Genomic DNA, 7,722 nt, shown 5'->3' with positions numbered 1-7,722 from the left:
TCCTTGCCTTCCGGGGGACCCTCAACCGCGACAACGACGGCTTTCATCTTGGCGCAGTGCATCTTGACGCGGGCGAAGGCCCTCTGTGCACCTTCTATGTACACCGATCATTTGATGGCATCAATTCGGGGCACGACATCGATAAGTCGCCGCGCTAGGCCAAAATAGCTGCTCGGAACGGGTTCGGCCGGCCACAGCCGGAGTATGACCTCCTTCATGGCCGATCCGGACATCCTATGCAACTCGGCCCACTATGCCATCTGGTCATTCAGCAGCGTCGAGCGCTTCTGCGTCGCAAATTGCGACCAGAACTGCTTCTCCGTCGCATGCCCCTCCTGGGCCCGGTAGAATTGCGCTGCCTTAGCGGCGCTCTTTGGAAGATCCGCAAAGGCATCTGGAGAACTCCATAGTCGATTAAGTAAGGCATACCTCTGATCGCCAAACTTAGACTGTAAAAGAAAGGGCTTACCAGCTGCTATCTGTCTGGCCTGTCGGAGCTCCTCGTGGGCCGCTCAGGATTCGGACCTCGCCTCTTGGGTGTCCCAAAGGGCCTTGGCAATTCCGTCCGCCTTCGCTTTATTCTCCTCCTCAAGGAGCTCGCACTTGCAAGATGCGTCCTTGAGCTCTTGCTCAATCTTGGATACGCGCTCCTCGAACTGGCGCCGGGTGGCCTGTTCGTCCTTCAAATCGGCAGCCGCTTTCTCAGCGGCCACATCGCTCACCCTTGCCTGCTCCTTCGCGTGGGCAAGGTCACTCCTGAGGGTCTCGACCTCAGCAGCGCCATCTGCAATTATGCATATAACAGCGCGCGAGCTTCAACTTAGCATTTGCAAACTAATTCAAATGAATATGGAGCACTTGAAAACATACCTTGTGCCTCATCGAGCCGCTTGTTAATCCGAATATTGTCCTCGTCGACCAGCTATAGTTTTCGCTTCAGTTCAGAAACTTCAGTGGCCTGAGCGGACGCCGCTAATAGTGAAGCCTGATTTTTATCAAAAAGGATAAGTATGTTATTCCCTGTGGATACCTATAGACCCTCTGTTCGCCCTCCTTCATTAGCCAAACAGAGTCTCAGGGGCTACTATCTATATATAGGCGAATTTTTTATGGAAAGTCGCTAAAAGACATTACATCGCATACCTCGAAGCCTGTTAGTAGGATCGTGAAGGCTTCATTCAATCCGCTCTTAGCGGACTGAACCTTTTCAACCACCGTACCCATCAAGGTACGATGCTCCTCCAAGATGGATGCACTTTGCAATGCATCCATCAGCATGTTCGGCGCCTCTGCATTCGTAGACGTCGCTGTCTCCCCCTCCTGCAGAGGGGGCCGCTGATCCGATTCCGGAACCGTTTGGGTCTCTGGAACAGTATCCGGCTGAGGGTCAGATGATCCAGGACCCTCATGATCGGTCTCCATGGGGGTTGCGCCCCCCATGTTCTCGGCAGCCTCTGGTGCCGCATTGGTCCCCTCCCGCACTTCTCTGGAGCCCAGAGAAATCCTTTGGGACGACACCTCGGGATCGTCCGCCCTAGGAGGTGGGGAAGCTTGTGGAGGCGTTTTGCTCTCCATCTTCTCCGGCGAAACATCCCCCGATGACGACGATTCTTGAGGAATGTCACGAGCCGGACTGAAATATGAAATTTGATATTATTCTTATAATCTATAAAAAGATTAGATGTATACAAGGCATCTTAAGGAGCTCACGATTCGGCAAGGGGCTTGGTTCGGGGGCGGTGCTTGGGAACGAATTCGGTGCCCGAATCCGAGTCATCTGAGAGGGATATCCTTCCCCTCTTGGATGCCCCCTCCTCCGGATCTACGGAGGCCGCCCTCTTTTTCCCTTTGGGAGGAGGGTTCTCTGCCCCCCCCCCCTCCTCCTCCTCCTCCTCATCTTCATCTTCATCGTGAGAGGAAGGAGGTTCGGTTCCTCCGAACACGGGGCCCGAAGTTTCTTCGTGCTGGAGGCCACTTTCGGCCTCTTTGGTCTTCTTCTTCTTGTCCTTCTTTGTCGGCGCCTGATAGGGCGCCGGGACCAGCATCTTCATTAACAGAGGCTCGGCTGGGTTTCCGGGGAGCGGGGCCGGACACTTAATCCGCTCTACCTTCTTTATCCAGTCCTATTCAGGAGATGGAATTTTCAGAACCCCTCCCTAAGATTGACAAGCTAGGTAATATTCGTAAAATACGATACTTACTGGGGATGCCAGATTGTTGCGGTCGAGGCCGGTGTCGTTAGACGTCCTTGGCCATGTCTTCTGCTTCTTAAAGAGCAGCTTCCATATCCCTTTGTGCATCATTTCGAAGAAGCGCTGCAGGGTCCGTGGCCCCTCCGGATTGAACTCCCACATTTTGAGAGGTCGTCATTGGCAAGGAAGAGCTCGGCGGATGAGCATCACCTGAATCACATCAGCAAGGGTGATGTCTTTTTTTATCATGCTCTTGATACGCTTCTGCAGCGTCGACACCTCGTCAGGGGATCCCCAATCTAGCCCCGTGTTGGTCCAGGATGCGATCCACAGCGGAGGTCCGGATCTGAAGGTAGGAGCAGCAACCCACTTGGTGCCGCGGGGTTCGGTAATATAGAACCACTCCTGCTGCCAGACCTTGACAGTATCCACAAATCTCCCTTTTGGCCAGGTAACATGGTTGAGCTTGCTTACCATGGCGCCACCGCACTCGGTGTGTTGGCCTTCAACCACCTTCGGCTTTACATTAAAAACCTTGAGCCATAAGCCGAAGTGTGGAGGGACGCGGAGGAATGCCTCACACACGACGATAAACGCCGAGATGTGGAGGAAGGAATTCGGAGCCAGATCATGGAAATCCAGCCCGTTGTAGTACATGAGACCTCGGACGAAGGGGTGAAGGGCGAACCCAAGTCCTCGGAGGAAGTGGGGGATAAAAACCACCCTCTCACCGGGCTCCGGGGTGGGGATGACCTGCCCCGGAGTTGGAAGCCTGTGTTTGATCTCCGATGTCAAGTACCTTGTGATGAGGACATCAATACAATTGTTACACCCACAGCCCCTGCTGCTATACATACTGGACCAATTACTAGAGCTCGTGCACGCCAACTAAATTACCAGGTACTTTCGTTTCTTGGTAATGATTCTAATGTTCATGAGAATATGATGCTGCCTAAATTGGATACATTTGTTTTGCTTACAAATGAAGGGCCTAGCTTGGAGAAGGATGAACATTGGAGCAAGAACAAGCATGGAGATGATGGCATGCGCAAGGGAAACAAGAACGGAGTTACAAGTGATGATTTCAGGACTTTGAAGCCACCATAATGGGTGCATGAAGCCTTGGACGAAATATACAAGACGCCACTTCATAAATTTCGTCCCGAGGCTATTTTAGGTGCTGCGTCACCTTATTATTGGGCCAGGCCCATGTAATTTCGAAATACATAAGTATAGGCTATTTTTAGAGTCCGTATGTGTGGGGAAACAAGAGATAGGGTTGATTTCGGACCCCTCCACCAAGGGCCACGAAATTCCCCCCCCCTTCCTCCATATATACAGCCCTTAGGGCATCGTTTAGACTTTGGGTTTTGTTTAGATTAAAAGTTCGCCATAGCTGCAACTTCGCGTACTTCGTTTGTGTTCAACGACCAGACAAAGGCGTCACAGAACCCCACCTTGATCAATAAAGCTTTCATCTTATATTCGCAATATCCAGATTGCAATCTCAGTTTCTTGCTTGTTCTTCGTTTGCTCGCAGGAAACAGACCCTCGTGGTCAGGTTGATCGTGCTCCGGCGTGGTCAATAACCTCTCGGAGTTGGTTTAGCGATTGCTAAGGTGCGACGTCCTCGCACGTTCGTAGTCGGATCGTCAAAGTCGACTTCCACCAAAGCGAAATCCACCATCTCATCGAAAGACGGGACACCTTTGCCTCTATCAACAAGTAGTACTAAAAAGCAGTTTAGTCCCCAACTTAGCCCATAAACATCTCCAAAAGTGGCTAAGAAATTTAGTATCACGATCTGAAACAATAGTATTTGGCACACCATGCAAGCGAATAATTTCACGAAAGAACAAATCAGCAACATTAACAGCATCATCGCTTTTATGACATGGTATAAAGTGTGCCATTTTCGAGAATCTATCCACGACAACAAATATGCTATCCCTCCCCTTCTTTGTTCGAGGTAAACCTAAAACAAAGTCCATAGATATATCCTCCCAAGGAACACTAGGTACAGGCAAAGGCATATATAAACCATGAGGATTGAGTCGTGACTTAGCTTTTTGACATGTAGTGCATCGAGCAATAAAACGCTCAACATCCCGTCTCATCTTTGACCAAAAGAAATGTGTAGCAAGTACGTCCTCCGTCTTCTTCACGCTAAAGTGTCCCATTAATCCTCCTCCATGCGCCTCCTGCAACAACAAAAGACGAACGGAGCTAGCTGGAATGCATAGCTTGTTAGCACGAAACACAAATCCATCGTTAACAACAAACTTGTTCCACATTCTTCCTTCTTTACAATTCTGCATTACATCTTTAAAATCAGCATCATGCACATATTGATCTTTGATGGTCTCCAAACCAAATATTTTGAAGTCAAGTTGTGAAAGCATAGTATAGCGACGAGACAATGCATCAGCAATAACATTTTCTTTTCCCTTCTTGTGTTTAATGACATAAGGGAAAGTCTCAATGAATTCAACCCATTTAGCATGTCTACGATTCAGTTTAGCTTGACTTTTAATATGTTTCAAAGATTCATGATCAGAATGTATAACAAATTCTTTGGGCCATAAATAATGTTGCCCTGTTTCTAAAGTCCGAACAAGAGCATATAATTCTTTATCATAAGTAGAATAATTCAGACTAGGCCCACTCAATTTTTTAGAAAAGTATGCAACAGGTTTGCCATCTTGTAATAACACACCTCCTAATCCAATTCCACTAGCATCACATTCAAGCTCAAAAGTCTTATTAAAATCAGGAAGTTGGAGTAAAGGAGCATGTGTCAACTTATCTTTCAATACCGTGAAGGCTTCTTCCTGTGCGGTACCCCAAAGAAAAGGCACATCTTTCTTTGTAAGCTCATTGAGAGGTGCAGCAATGGTGCTGAAATCTCTCACAAAACGCCTATAGAATCCAGCGAGGCCAAGAAAACTCCTCACTTGTGTGACCGTTTTGGGCTGCGGCCAACTCTCAATGGCTTCAATCTTGGCTTTATCAACTTCAATTCCCTGTGGAGTAACAACATAGCCAAGAAAAGATACTCGGTCGGTGCAAAAGGTGCACTTCCCAAGGTTACCAAACAAACGTGCATCACGTAGAGCAATAAAAACAGCACGTAAATGTTCCAAATGTTCCTCCAAAGGTCTGCTATAGATCAATATGTCATCAAAGTAAACTACCACAAATCGTCCAATGAAAGCACGTAAAACTTCGTTCATTAATCTCATGAAAGTACTAGGTGCATTAGTTAACCCAAAAGGCATGACTAACCACTCATATAATCCAAACTTAGTTTTAAATGCTGTTTTCCATTCATCTCCCAATTTCATACGAATTTGATGGTAGCCACTACGCAAATCAACTTTGGAGAATACTGTAGAGCCACTCAATTCATCAAGCATATCATCTAGCCTAGGAATAGGATGACGATAACGAATAGTAATATTATTAATGCCTCTACAATCAACACACATACGTGATGTACCATCCTTTTTCGGCACTAGAATAATAGGAACAGCACAAGGACTAAGGGATTCGCGTATATAACCTTTGTCGAGAAGCTCTTGTACTTGACGCATAATCTCCTTCGTCTCCTCTGGATTGGTACGGTATGGTGCACGGTTTGGCAGTGAAGCACCGGGAATTAAGTCGATCTGATGCTCAATCCCTCGAATAGGTGGTAATCCCGGTGGCACGTCTTGTGGAAAAACGTCAGCGAACTCCTGCAAAATGTTAGTGACAGCAGGAGGCAAAGAGGAAGGCACGTCCTCGAATGAAAATAATGCCTCTTTGCACACAAAAGCATAGCAAACAGATTTGCTGAAATCTAGCTCATCAATATCAGATTTGGTGGCAAATAAACATGCACTTTTCAATTTAATTTCAGAAGCAACACTAGATGGTTTATTATTAGGCTTCATTTGTTGCTCAAATTCTTTTGCCACAATCTGATTTTCACTCTTATTCTTCTCCTGTTGTGCTTTATTAGCTCTATTAATATCATCTTTCAAAATGGAATCAGGAGTCATAGGAAGCAAAGTAATATTTTTATCCTTATGAACAAGAGTATAGTGATTGTTTCTACCATGGTGTACAGAATTTTTATCAAATTGCCATGGTCTACCAAGTAATAAGGAACATGCTTGCATAGGTACCACATCACAATCAACATAATCAGCATATGTAGATGATGAGGACATGACTACCTTGGATATGACCAAAAATATTGCATATATGCATATTTGTCAGGTGATTTCTAGTGCAAACTATTCAATAATCTATTTATGTTATCCAGAACAAAAATACTTCACACACTTTTGTGTTTTGTCTAATTGCAGGTGTATGGGACATTTGTACAATCCACATATGAAGATAAGGAAGAAAGAGATGTTTATTTGCTGTCCAAAAAGTTCTCTCACGTCACTTTTGGCCAAGAGAAGATAGAGTCCAAGTCCCTCACGTTCTGAATTCAGATTCGGACTGCACAGACACACCTGACTCAAAACACACACAAGTTTTTCATACGGACTCCGAATTGGGTGATTCTTTTTTTGTTGGAAACTAGATTTCGTTCACTTTCCAACCCAATTGGAATCACCTTCAAATTCGTCCGGAGCGTTGAGTTGTGGACGAAACAATCTGATGCTGCAGCAGAATCCGAGTCAAACTACAAGTCCAAAGGTGTTACATCACCTCCACTTGGGCCCATTGGCCTTATACGACCTAGATTTAGTTCTAGGCTGCCTTGGGACGTCCTCCCACCTCCTTGGCCTCCACCCCTTGCTCCTATATAAGTAGATCCATCTAGTAGCTTTTTGCTTGGGTTTTGTTTAGATTAAAAGTTCGCCATAGCTGCAACTTCGCGTACTTCGTTTGTGTTCAACGACCAGACAAAGGCGTCACAGAACCCCACCTTGATCAATAAAGCTTTCATCTTATATTCGCAATATCCAGATTGCAATCTTAGTTTCTTGCTTGTTCTTCGTTTGCTCGCAGGAAACAGACCTTCGTGGTCAGGTTGATCGTGCTCCGGCGTGGTCAATAACCTCTCGGAGTTGGTTTAGCGATTGCTAAGGCGCGACGTCCTCGCACGTTCGTAGTCGGATCGTCAAAGTCGACTTCCACCAAAGCGAAATCCACCATCTCATCGAAAGACGGGACACCTTTGCCTCTATCAAGTGGTATCAGATTTCCAGGTTGCTCGGTGAGATTTTACAGTTTTTTGTAGTTTAGATCGAGTCTGTTCTTCATACCTACAGTCCACGAAAAAGCCACAAAAAAAATTAGGGTAGCCACGCTCCGTTTAGGCCCAAAATTTTTCGAAAACGCATTTTTCGAAAAAATTTCTGGCTATCCTATTTTTAGGTGTTTTTGAGTGTTTTGAGACAGGTGCCATTATAGGAAGTTTTTTTTGACCCGTTTCCAGTTTTTGGGTCCGGGCAGTCAAAAAAAAAAAAAATTGGTCAAAAAAAATTTCGTGCCCATCCTGTCAGTTTGAGCTAAGAAGAGTTTTGAG

General features: G+C 46.1%; 1 pseudogene; it reads right to left on the bottom strand.

Moving 5' to 3' along the window:
• Positions 1 to 512: 512 nt before the first annotated feature.
• Positions 513 to 7,722, bottom strand: part of LOC123039212 (uncharacterized) — a 58,866-nt pseudogene continuing 51,656 nt past the window's right edge.

The sequence above is a fragment of the Triticum aestivum genome, chromosome 2B (assembly GCF_018294505.1).
Source record: "Triticum aestivum cultivar Chinese Spring chromosome 2B, IWGSC CS RefSeq v2.1, whole genome shotgun sequence".
Lineage (NCBI taxonomy): Eukaryota > Viridiplantae > Streptophyta > Magnoliopsida > Poales > Poaceae > Triticum > Triticum aestivum.
This window is presented reverse-complemented; position numbering and strand designations above follow the sequence as displayed.